This window comes from Schistocerca serialis, chromosome 4 (assembly GCF_023864345.2).
Source record: "Schistocerca serialis cubense isolate TAMUIC-IGC-003099 chromosome 4, iqSchSeri2.2, whole genome shotgun sequence".
NCBI classification, from domain to species: Eukaryota; Metazoa; Arthropoda; class Insecta; order Orthoptera; family Acrididae; genus Schistocerca; species Schistocerca serialis.
Window position 1 is genome coordinate 478,812,842 of NC_064641.1, and position 14,167 is coordinate 478,827,008.

Genomic DNA, 14,167 nt, shown 5'->3' on the forward strand with positions numbered 1-14,167 from the left:
AATAACTACATTCTATCGTCTTGCGTAGGAAAATAGTTATGAGGAAGGAGACAAATTTAAACAATTATAAAGTTCTTTATAAAATCCTGTTTAATAGATCAGGAAAGGAAGAGGCCACTTAATTAGAAAATACCGGGAAGAATTTCGAAGAAAGAAATCCTGTACAGAATAAAACCATCCCCCATGTTCGTTAAACCTAACAAATGTAGTCATATTTGTCGATTTCAATATGAGGCATATATTTCGGCAGACACAATGTCTTAAGCAAAAGCGGAACTCTACAACATGAAAGACAAATTTTTGAGAGAATTTTCTGAACCGTTCGAAATTTAAACACGGCGCTGACAAGGATATGGATTATCGCCCTACTGTTCAGTTTAAGAAACAAAATGTTTTCACGATATGTCAAGTTAAATTAAGGTATAAATATTGACACAAGGAGCCAAAATGAATTTTACCTTCATTGCCTACCATTCTCTAATGACACAGCAATCTTCTCCAATAACAGACCACAAGTAATCCACTCTGTAGAGAAACTCCATGTAATTTAATCTCAGGACTACTCTGGAAGTGACTAGATACAAAGGACTAGGCTACAAATTCGTCAAAAGTGCCATGTAGACAAACTCTAGGTGAGAATTCTGAAACTGTGACGCTAATTCGGGAAGCTGAGAGGCAAAAAAATGCTAACTTCGAACAACGTATAAACTCACCTGGAATCGACGCATCAGCAGAATTGTTTCACAAAACGTAAATACACGACCTCATATTGTAGTTATTAAAACTGATATTTATGCTTCCCGTCAAGACATTGTAAATAGAAGGAAGACACATAAAAAGGAGAATTTTAGGTACAAAAACTACAGCGAAATTCAACGTAATTCTTAAAGCATTATTTATTTTACCAAGCCAATTCATAAGTCACTAGCACAATGCAAAAAGTGTGCATCACAGTATCACGAATTAAATATATGCAACAGATTATCTAAATGTAGTGTATGACCAGTGTCATTGTAAACATGCAGAAAGGAGATATGATTAAATCACCTCATATTAGGTAAATTTGGAATAGACGTAAGAAAGACGGACTTCGTTCATTAGAACAATACGATCCAGAAAAATAGGCAAGAGAACAAAGTGCACACTCCTGTCAATTCATATTTTTTGAAATATTCCACAATTTCACTCGAGTTTTTCGACTGCTCATTCTGTCTTGTAAAAGTTGCAAAAACATATCTCTCAAGTATATCAAACTCTTCCATTAAAATTTTTTCAATTGAACTGACGTCTATAGGACGGCCAACAGAAAATTTTTCCAACGGTTTTAAAAAATTTCGCAGAGTATTGTCTTATCGTGGAGCAATCATTTGGTGGAAAATTTCAGTAAAAATTCTTGTGGCAATTTTAAATTTTAAAGTTTCTTTAGTACTTTAATTGAGACGTTTAGGAGTTCTCTGATGATGTGGAAGTTCAGATATGTTGAAATAAAGATTAGCAACAGTTTGAACTCTCGTGCACAAAATTTCTCTAATTTAAAATCACGGGACCCAGATAAAATATCAGCAACCATTTTCATACGATTCGATTACACACAGATTACCCTTATCTAATTCTGTGTGTAAGATTTTTGCAAGGTGGAAACTTCAACAAGCATTATAAAAAAAATAGCACTAGAACCTTCGTAAATAACCTCAAAATCCTCATGCTTACCAACACCGTACTTTAAATTTCCTTGAAGCACTTGTTTATAATTTACCCTCAGGGCCTTCATGCGTACTACCTACCTGTATGTATAAATATAAAGACAAAGTGACCATCACAATTCAGTAGAATTTGTAATAGTTGGAAGTGGGCTGATAGAATAGGTAAACTTCTTTCAGTTTCTTCCACGATTTCAAACTGCAACTCTCTGAACTGAGCGTAGCGCTTTGGTGAGTTCCGCATAAAGTTTATTCAATGTTTCGTTATTCAAATAAATTTTCTTATTTGTAATTCAGTTTCATTCCGTAAGATGAATTTAGGATTATGAATATTACAATGCAAAACTCTCTCAGCTATTCCTTGCGTATTCGCGACTGAAATCCTGAGACATTGCTAAAAACATTTGATGCCTTGTTGTAACAATTCCGCCTGAGTTTTGAGACTGGTAACTCGTGCAGAACTACAATACAGTACTGAAGAGTAATGCCTCCGAATTTCTTACTTGAAAACTCTTGTAACATTTAAAATAAAATACGCCTCTATTCTTCATGCCTGTATATTTGCAGCGCTCTGCCGCTAGAGGGTTCCGAATTGTAGCATCTACCTTTTCGGTGTGTAACGTAACTATGTCGGTACATGAGACACGGCTGTTGTAATCGAGTTTCGAATTCCAAGCGATCGTCTACACCGGAAGCACCGTCTCATTCAGCATAACAATACCAGACCACAGACGAGCGTTGCGACATCTGCAACAGTCCTATGCCTCGGGTTCGCAGTCATCGATCATGCTCCACACACTTCCTACTTGGTCCCTTCCGATTATCATCTGTTTCCAAGACTTGAAGAATATATTCGAGGATTCCACTTGGACAGCGATGGAGTGGTAGAAGCAGAGATGAGCTTGTAGATTCGTCAACGACGTCAGACATTCTACAATGATGGTACGAACAAATTGACCTCTCATTAGGAGAAATGTGGTCGCCACCTGGGTGACTACGTTGAGAAATAAATATGCAGGCATGAGGGATGCAGAACGTTAATAATGTTTGTTTTATTTAAAAAGTTTTGTGAGTTTTCCATTTAAAATGGAAAGCTCTCGTATAATGCCTCTGACGAGAGCAAATAAAGTTTCTGCCGAGGTACTGTCTGTAGAATAAAATCTGACGAAATACTCACTGTCAGATCTTCAGAAACGACTCTGAAAGAAACAGAGACTTGCTCTGTTAGAGACAAGTCACAAGTTTCATCCAGTAAAATTGAAAATTATTTACCAGATTTATCTCCTCCACAAATAAGGACAAAAATGTAGTTGCCATCATTTGATTATTGTGGTCAAACAATTTGTAACCATCTCTTTGTAATAAAGATTTTAATTCTGCCACATCTCCTGCTCGTCCATTGCAAAACGTCATAAATTTGGAATTTCCATAGTTCTTTGACACATGTATCGGAGAAACCCGTCTCACTACTGCCTTTAATGTCGCTTGTTCCCTCTAAAATGACGGTCGATTGAACGACATTAGTAGTTTCATTGCTTTTTAATGGTTTCGAGCAACTAATATGAAAATAGCTTGTTGTAAGACATCTCACATGCTCTGCTACATGTTTCTAATTCGAAAAATCGTCAGCCAAGGCTTCTTAGATTTTATGACCCGCTTATCGACTGTGACTGTTACCTTCCACTGAAACACTACAGTACAAATACGACAAATTCCTTTCTTATCGATGAGTTGAGGATATGGATTCTGCATTGTCCAACACTTAAAAACCGAAAGCACTAAGAGTACGTCGCAGCTGACGCTAAAACCCGAATTATGTTATACAAAAAACGTAAAAATGAAAGTAAAAATCTATAAATAATGATGATGGGCCTCATTTTTTGTTTTAAACCGTATTTCTCATTGATTATCGAATGTTCTAGGTACTACAGTGGCGACTGAGACAAAGACATCGTTTTCTTTGGTAGGAAATAATTGGTGTATATTTACATATATTGTATTGCTGTATTTATTCTTAAAACTAATGCTTTATTGCATTTCTGTTTGATGAATAATGAGTGCTACGTACACATAAAAAACTGGATTGGATACAATAAGACTACAAGGCAAATGGAAGCCATATGCATAATAAAAAGTTGTACAAAATTTACTACGTGTGTGATGAGGGACCTCAACAAGAGAGTCAGTCTGTTCCTTATACTAATTCGTACTTACGCAGATGTTTGAATGAGTTTCAACGCTCTTTGCAGCAAAGAAAACAGAAGTGTTTTTCTTTTTCATTCAAAATCTCATCTTTTGGCTTATGCAATCCAATCTCCCATTTATTAAAATAACTACATTCACACAGAGCGTAGTCTCAATAGATGGAAGCTTCTCTTGTGCAAGCTCTGATGTCATTGGTGCAGACTGCTTCCTGATTTGAAACTGGACTTAGAGTTACAAAAATTAGTATCGTAAGTCGGTGTGGGTGTGTGGGCTAAGCTATTATAATATCAAAAATGTCTCTTAATGCTCGATCTTGTGCATAGAGAAATGCTGGGGACACAGATGAACAGCTGACTGAAGTCGAAAATAATCAGCTTGCTGAATGATTGACATTATGATAGCGGAAATGATCGATGCGAAACATTGGAAGAGCAACCTGCTTCAGGTTCTTCTGAAAATGCTGCACCTGCTAATCTGGTTAACCAAATAGTTAGTTTTGTTCTTACGAAAGTTATGGAATCAAATGCTCATTATGACGGTAGTCGTAAAATTTCATAAGAAACTGCCGGCCGGTGTGGCCGAGCGGTTCTAGGCGCTACAGTCTGGAACCGCGAGACCGCTACGGTCGCAGGTTCGAATCCTGTCTCGGACATGGATGTTTTTGATGTCCTTAGGTTAGTTAGGTTTAAGTAGTTCTAAGTTCTAGGGGACTGATGCCCTCATAAGTTAAGTCCCATGTCTCCGCAATATCCTTTCTTTCAGGAGAGCTAGTTCTGCAAGGTTCGCAGGAGAGCTTCTGTTAAGTTTGGAAGTTAGGAGAGGAGGTACTGGCGGAAGTAAAGCTGTGAGGACGGGGCGTGGTGCTTGGGTAGCTCAGTTGGCAGAGCACTTGCCCGCGAAAGGCAAAGGTCCCGAGTTCGAGTCTCGGGACTTCGATCATGCGTTCGACTGAGTGGATAATAGCTTTTTGCACGCAGTGATGGGCAGATTGGGAATCCCACGGGCCTTCATTCTAGTGATCATGCGACTGTTACACGGCGGGCGATCAAAGGTCTCGGTGAATGGGCGGGGCACTGACTACATTGTTATTTCAAGGTCAGTTCATCAAGGTTGCCCCCTTTCGATATTTTTGTATGCAGTGGCTTTGGAAACCTGTCTATATGGACTCCGAAGACGGCTGGAGGGAGTGCCGTTGCCACAACTGACCTTTCATTAACGCGCATATGCTGACGATGTGATGCTGGTGGCAAGGACAGGCGACGAAGTACGTACGGCGTTGGCATGGATACAGCGATACGGGATGGCGGCAGGAAGCGTACTTAATCTACAGAAGTCACGCTGCATGAATGTCGGTCGAGGATTACCACCGGGGGAGGAAGGCCCGCTCACGTTAGTTAAGACCATAAAATGTCTAGGTGTTACGTTCCACGTGGATGTGCAGCGGACAGCAGCGGACAACTACCGACGCATATTGCAGCTGATGCGGACAATGGTGCTGTTACAGAAATTAAGAGCGTTGGATATGGTTCAGAGGGTGACCTATGTTACCGTATACCTAGCACCGAGACTCTCTCACGTCGCGCATGTCCTGCCTTTAACGCGCACAATGGCATCACGGATACAAGCAACTTTCGGGACCTACGTGAGTGTGGGACACCTGTTTAAGATCCGATACACAACGCTAACGCTACCACCTGGAGAGGGTGGACTTGGTCTAGTGAACGTATATGAAAAGGCACGGGCGTTATTCGTCAGCACGATTTTACAACAGTGGCGCGGTCAATTTCGCAATATCTCGGGTGCGTTGGCCGATGTACTAGCGCCCACTTCAATGCTCCCCCAGTCAATGTGGGCCATATTTCACCGAAGATGTCACATTTCAAGCCTTTTTTCTGGAGCTTGGCTATGTCAGAGAATCGTTCCCAACGACACGACTACCGACGACGCGAGATGTATACCAACTCTTATTGCGCCGGTGCCCCAGGAATACCCTGGAAAAGAAGTACCCAGACAAGAACTGGCGACAGATATGGCGCGTTATACGGAACGTTTACCTCCCAACGTCGGTACGCTCAACATGGTATGTGGTGGTAAATAGGAAGTTCGCAACGAATGAACGGCGGCACGCGATTCATTTGGCAGACACTTCACTATGTTTAGACTGCGCAACAGTGGACACTGATGAACATCGTTTAGCATGTAGTGGGACGGCTCCGGTGTGGCACTTGGCACAACAGATATTGGCGTTCCCGTTACGGTCCACCCCACACACAATCACACTCACGGACCCTTAGTTAATTTCGAGAAGACGACCCAGTCTTACACCATCGTCTGGAGAACGAGTCGATAGATGGCTCCCTTGTTCTATCGAACGTCGGGTCGTGAGCAGGTGTCGCCCCCGACACGAATTTCATTTCATTGCTACAGGAGCATGTTTCTTTTGTATTTATACTATCCGCGATGTCTTCATGTCTTTCATTTGGACGTTTTCAGTTTTATTCATTTCCTTACTTAATTAATTTTCTAATTAGCCACTATTTGTCAACATTTGGACATTGTAGACACTATTTATGCGGTAGTACAACTAAATGTATATCAGCAAAGGTTGTAAGTCCGACAGGGAAAAAAATTGTGGTAATGTGCTTGCCTACCGGCTGCAAGTTATTTTCGTTCGCCTTTCAAGATTCACTGAAAGCCAGGTTTGAATTCTTTTTGTAGCAGAGCTAAAAAAATAAAAAAGAATTTAAAAAAGTTGGTAGAGCACTCGCCCGCGAAAGGCAAACGTCCCGAGTTCGAGTCTCGGTCCGGCACACAGTTTTAATCTGCCAGGAAGTTTCAATAAATAAAATTTTTGTCCCATACGAACTCGGCCAACAACCTCAAAGAAAAGATTCATGAGTTTTATGTGCCTTATTCTTAACCAGAATTGTCTTACGATAATAATACTGACAAATTTCATTGGAAAAGGAATTATAAAAATACATTGCTTTCTTATTTGCCGGTGAGAGTTTCGAATTCAAATTGCTGCTATCTGGCTTTAATGTTACTTCGGGTGTTTCCTTAGCCGTTTTGGACACTCCCCTTGATCATAATTTGCTGAATCAAGTCAAGGCGCTGTAATTACTGCCACCCTTCAGAAGTCAAAATTTGCTAGATGCAGTATCAGTTATCAGTGTATTTTTTCACTGGAGGGTGGACAGCCTGACCAAAGAAAATTGAGTGTTGTTGAGAACTTTCTTGTTCCGAAGACTTGGAAACAGTTTATGTCATTTCTCGGTCTCATAAACTCTGATCAGTTTTTGCCAGATCAACTACTTAACACTGCAGTTCTGTCGAGCTTGCTCAGGAAACATGCGCATTATTACTGGCCAAATGAAAGTCACAAGGATTTAGACTGACTAAAGCAAGCTTTATGTAGTGCAAACATTCTTTGTCATCATGACATGAACGAAAACTTGTCTGGTGACAGGCGCGTCAAATATTGATCTTGGTGTCTGTTTCAGATTCTTAATATTGAAAGCGAACCAGAGATATATACCATAAGTTTTGCCAGTCTCTTACTGACTAGCTACGAGCAGTCATGTTCCATCACTGAGTTAGAGATTCTTGTCATTGTGTGGGCATTTACACGGTTCTACTATTACCTGTATCGACATCACACTAATGTACACAGTGACTACCAAGCCTTAAGCTTTCTGTTAAACTGCTGCATGCACGCTTACCACTTGCTCATTAGTGCTACATGAATATGACTTCAAAATTGTTCATATTCCAAGAAAATTCAATGTAGTAGCTGACACATTTTCATGTCTGCCTGGAAACCTCGATTAGAAAACCTTATGTGCTGATTGCGTAGGTGACATCAAATGTACCTGATGAAAGATGATATTAACGAACGGTATTTTCTGAACATGTGCAAAAACACGAAAGATACGCATGAACGTGGACTGTGAATAAAGGAACATTTGCTACTCAACACAGCTGAATCATTGAATGTGCAGTATCAAACAAACGGTGGTGTATTATACTTCTGACGGCATCTGGAATATGATACATGATGTGTTTGCATTCTTGCTGAAGCTGAACAGTGTCTGATATCGTATATTCAGCGTGCTATGGACACTTCACTGAGGTGAAATGTGCGAAGAAACTGGAAAAATATTGTTACTTTCCAAAGACGTTCAACGAAATACAAATGCTTCGGAAGGCCAAGCCATAAAATGTTTATTTAAAAGGTGAGTTGCACCCAGTTACAGCGGCAAAGCTGCTGCCGTGTTCCTTTGCCACGAAGTAGAAGAGCTGAAAACTATGTAGTACTGGTACTTCTTTATGCTGTATTTCCTAAGTTTGTGGCACTCGTATGGCCACAACTGAGATCAATATCGAACATATAAGCGGCATTCAAATGAAACCTAGTCACTAGTGTAAAATAACGGTAACGATTTTATTAACTCAAAAACGCAGTTGCATACAGTACACATACTCAAAAATAGTCGCCAAACCCGTTGGCACATTTATCCCATTGCGATACTAGCCAGTCGATTCCATCCTTGAAGAAGCTGGTAGGCTGCTGTCGGATCCAGGCCTGGACCCAGCCGCACACTTCGTCGTCCGTGGCGAATCGATGTCCGCGAATAGCTTGTTTTAGAGGTCCAAACGCGTGAAAGTCACACGATGAAAGGTCGGGACTGTACGGTGTATGTTCCAGCGTTCGCCACCAAAACTGATGCAAAGTCGTTTTCACCGCATTGGCCGTGTGTGGGCGGGTATTACCATGTAGGAGGATAAGCCATTGGACAACATGCCTCGGTGTTTCGACTTGATGGCTCGTCTAAAGTCCTGTAAAGTGGCTTGATAGCGCTGGACATTGATGGTGGTTTCCCGTTCCAGGAACTCGTCAAGCAGTGGGCCCTTGTGGTCAAAAAGGACATCATGACCTTACCAGAACTGGTGTGCACGGCCTTTGATTTCTTTGGAGGTGGTAAAGTCGCATGTTTCCATTGCTTGCTCCGACGCTTGCTTTCCGGTTCGAGATGGTGACACCATGTTTCGTCACCTGTGACAATAGGCGACTGAAAGCCGTATTCCTCCTCAAGATAACGTTGCACATGACTCAAAGACAGCGCCATTCGGGTATCGCTGTTCGACGGTCAGTTGGTGGGGAATCCACTGCGCACAGATTATTCGAAAGTTCAAATGTTGATGCATCATGGTGTGGGCGGCGCCCACGCTAATATCCAGTAACCGAACCGTTTCCGGTGTGGTGACACTATGAGCCTGTCCAAGACGAGCATCGTCTTCCAGTGACGCGGGCCCCTCAAGGAATCGTTTGCGCCATTCCACAACACTTGAACGACTCGGACTGTACTCACCGTACACCGCCTTCATCCATCGATACATTTCACGAGCTCCAGCTCCTTCCGCCGCCAAAAATCGAATCACTCCTCGTTGTTCCTGCTTACTCGCCTGCATGTTTGGTAGTGGACGATAACATGTGTGACCACCTCCTCTTCGCCGTGAAACAACATAGGCGCTATGCAACATCAAACGGTGCGCACGTGCGCATGCGTCAGTCTCTCTACGAATAGATGGTGCCACTATACCCGCAGTTACATGGTGCCACCTTACGTGTAAGATAAAGGTAGACGCATAGACCAGGTTTCATTTGAACGAACCTCATACTTTGAACGATTTTATACCCCAGCACAGTAAATATGAATCCATTCTATCCGACAATGGAATTAAATTTACAAGCTATAAATGGATACAGTTCTTCCATAATTTCAAAATTTCACCCAGAAAGAATTTCAGCTGAACGGATATTCCAGGAATTCAATAGGTTCATTAGGAGTTATTGTCATAATAGACACAGTTTGTGGTTTTTATACCCGTCCAATTCTGCAGAAATTATGAATAATTTATAACTAATTGCACACCCTGTGAACTTATGCTTGAAGTGCCAGAAAACAGTAACAAGGTAAATCCATAAGGATGATGCCTTGGAGAGTATCTTCCTGTGAGGAAAAAGTCTGGCAAGCTGTTACGTTTACCAACTAAGCGCAACGGCCCCAGAGGCTTTTTAACGATAAAACAACCTTGACGAAAAACTTACAAGTAGATAAACACGATTTAGTAAGCAGCAATTCAAAAGTTCCTTCATGAAGTTAAAGGAATTACAAATGGCCGTTAGTTTACTCTAGCCCATTTGTAACAGCAAGAATACTGAAATCTCGATGCTGTTGGTCTACCCTGACTTGTGTAGAATTAACGTCCTGTGTTCCAATCAAGATGTGCAAATATTTCGCGAATGAAAAAGCAGTGTGATGCAGTGCAATTCCTCATTTGTGTAAAATAATTTATATATATCTATTAGGATCAGTGTATGTATGCACACTATATTTATGTTGTGCCATGATCGTTTTCACCACATCATTATGTTTATGCATGTACAAGTTTCCCTCAATTTTAAGTATGTGTGTCTTTATACATATCTAGGTGTAATATTTCATTAATGCTTAGGTTAAAATTAACACACCACAATTTAGTCACTAGTCCTCCACCCTGTCTTGGTGTGAGAGCTGTACGCCTTCATTTTCTCTCTTTGTTGCACCTGTGGATATTTGAAGAGTGCATGAATTGTTGTGAGTCCTGCAGAGAGATTGGATTGAGGAAGGGATTTCTGTAACTATTTAATTCAGGAGATCCTTGAGATATTTGACAAGAATCCTTCTTATTTTTTGGTATAATGACAATGTCTTTGTGGATAATGAACTAAGTGCTATGTTAGAGAATATTTGTATGGACAGAAGCGTGTTGGAATTACCATCAATAGTCAACACTTTACGTTATGAAGTGGCTTTCTGTGGCTCCTGAGCAGTTACATTCACGCTGTTACTATTCATAGAACGCAGACTTCGTATCGTCTCCCTGTGACTCAGTACTGATGCTCTCGAAGACCGAGATCGAACTGGGGCGGGCAGCGATGGGTAGCTGGTTAATCCAGCGTTTAACAGGGGGCGCTGAAATCTGTCTTCCTATAGGTGTGTGGGGGCTGGCGGGTGGGTCAGCTCCTCCTTGATGCCGTTATACGGCATTGCGCTGATCTGTGTACAGTTGATTCTTCAGGACTACACATCCCTCTCCCCTCCAATTCAATATCGTTGTAGGGGAGGGAGCCACATTACGACAACGATGGGGGAGGGGGGGGCTGGAGAAGTAGGGAGCCTCACCTGTGACCGAGGCCGAGCCTCCGGCTGCGGCCCGACAGCCATCCCGTGCTCCGAGGGGAGCGTCGGTCGGAAAACCTCCAGAAAGGCACCCACCCTCTTCTCGAACCAGTCTGACGAAATACGGAGAGGTCGGCGATAACTACGGTGGCGGGCCCACTTCGGGCGTCGGGACGAGCGCCGCGGAGCGGCGAAGGCAATGGGTCCCGCTCCACCGGTCCCGCAGGCGGTGCCGAAGAGGCACCCGCGGGCTGCCGCGTCCGCCGCAAGGATGCGAATCATGGGCCAAAAAAATTTGCGAAAGGGTCTCACTATCGACAAGCACGAATCTGGTTCTGATGGCGGTGCAGCAACCAAGTGGGCCTTAAATTAAATACACGCAAGTGCCCAAATGTCGAAGAATAGTTCCTCTGTACCAGCACCTGGTGCGACCAAAAGCTCTGAAAAGTATGCAATCATCACGTGCAAAGTGATACTTACGGAGTCCGGAAGGCGCAATGGGCTGCGGAGGGTGCAGGAACTGTAGCAGCGTGCAGTGGCGCCGGCCCTGTGGAATCTCCGCCGGCGATGGACCGTCGCGGGGAGGGAGCTGTACGTTGCGAGGAAGAGCAGTATTATAGGTCCCTTCCTTACACTTTGCTGTTGCGAACGAACGTTACACCACAACACGTACTCAAATCTGAACACAGCGAACAGTGTTTTTTTTTTTAAAAAAAAAAAGCGACAATACGAGATTGAACACGCCTCAGCAGCTTGACAGTCGGACACCGTGATCACTTACCCGCGACGCCGTTGCGTATCTACACTGCTCTACATTGCACTTCTTGTACTTCGACCGTTCATTGTTTCTAGTTTGCTTTTTCTTCACAGTTCGGTACACGTTCACCTGTTTTCACGCTTGATCTGTGGCCGCGGTGGCCGAGCGGTTCTAGGCGGTTCAGACCGGAACTACGCTGCTGCTGCGGTCGCAGGTTCGAATCCTGCCTCGGGCATGGATGTGTGTGATGTCCTTAGGTTAGTTAGGTTTGTGTAGTTTTATGTCTAGGGACCTGATGACCTCAGATGTTAAGTCCCATAGAGCTTAGAGCCATTTGAACCATTTTTTTGTGTTCAGGTTTTGATGGGTTGTCCACTGAGCCCTCTTGCCATTGAATCTGAGGGGGATGTGATGAGGAGTTTCCCTCGTAAGTAGCGTTGAAAAATAGTAACAGCGGAAGCACTACCAGCGGATTAGCGCAAAGGTTTGAACAACGCTTATTTGTGTTGACACTTTCTGAGACCCCTCGTCTAGCGTTCAAGTGTTCAAATGTGTGTGAATCCCTAAGGGACCAAACTGCTGAGGTCATCGGTCCCTAGACTTACACACTACTTGAACTAACTTATGAAAGAACAACACACACACACCCATGCCCGAGGGAGGACTCGAACATCCGGCGGGAAGGGCCGCGCAATCCGTGACATAGAGCCTCAAGCCGCGCGGCCACTCTGCGCGGCCTCCGTCTAGTGGAATTTGCAAATACGCATCGCATAAGTCAATTTTTGAAATATGTGGCCTGTACGAAGCCTGAGATTAATTCCTGAGGGCGAGGCAACGGATAAGTATCAATTATTGTTTCTGGATTCATAATGGATTTAAAGTCAACACAAAGACAATTCGTCCATAAGGCTTTGGTAAGATTACTAAGGGAGAAGCCCATTGACTTGCCTGGCTAGGAGCAATAACACCATTGTCTTGCCATTCTTTGTTCAGGGTTGAATAACACTTAGGCGGTTTTTTGTTCTACTGATTTTTATTTGTATGGACTAGTTTTCGGCTTATTAGGCCATCTTCAGATAACTACTGGTTATTGTTTACAAGGAGCTTGTGTTCTTACGAACCAAACATTCTGGACTAAGATACAATGCACTTACACACGATCTTCAATTGGGGTATTGTCTTTGGAATTGTCAAACGGCTCTTTTGACAAATACCAATAACAGTAATTTTGTAATAATGACAAACCGTAAAATGACAGACCATAAAATGTGATTTATTATGTTAAAGAACAGTTTTACACAACAAAAAGTCAAAAGAGCGGTTTGACAATTCCAGAGACAATGCCACAACTAAAGATCGTATGTAAGTGCGTTGTATCTTAGTCCAGAATGTTTGGTTCGTAAGAACACAAGCTCCTTGCAAACAATAGCCACTATAGTGCGCGCCATTTACGACGGCGGCCGAGTTTAGGTTCGTTCTGCGCATCTGATGTCACAAAACACAGTCAGCCAATGAACAGAGAACGACGTTGCTAGAGCTCGACTCCAGTGCAGAACACGGACAGATGAATGGCTTCAGTTTTAGAAATTTTCAGTCATAAATAAAGTACTTGAACAAAAGGAATGTCTTGATAGCAGACTTTCTTTTATAGAAAGTTCGGAAAAAGCATTCTTTATACCAATTACTTCATATTCTATTAATTAATTAAACCAAACAAGCAATAAGCCTCCTAATTCAGGCGATAGCAAGAAAAGGTGTTTGTATCCTTCTCACAAACAGCTTTTTCGCAATAAAGAACAGTGGTAATTGTTTATTTCCTATTGTACTTCGACGAAACGTGAATAATTCATAGTCATAGCAACAGTGTCTGTCGATATTTTGCATGGTATTTTAGAGTCCTCCAGTACATATTTCGATCGCCGAGATGGATTAGCATAGTGGTTAAAGTGTTTGGATGCTAAGTGAAAGGTTCTGATTTCAAATGTTGTTTGATGTTTAATATTTTATTTATTTAAAAACAATATCGAAGTGTCTTACTTCATGAATGTAATTTTTTGAAATTTCTAGTACTTTGTGTCTTCTTTATAACCATAATAAGTTTTCGGTTTTTTCTAATTTTGTCCTCCAATATTTCTTTTCTCAGCAATTAAAAACAATGAAAAGGCACACATATAATATTCATGTTATCTGTTTTGTTTGTATATCTTCTCTTCCGCAGTTGCTGTTTTACTATTCATATTGAGATATATTCTTTGCGACAGTATTAAAAGTATTATTTA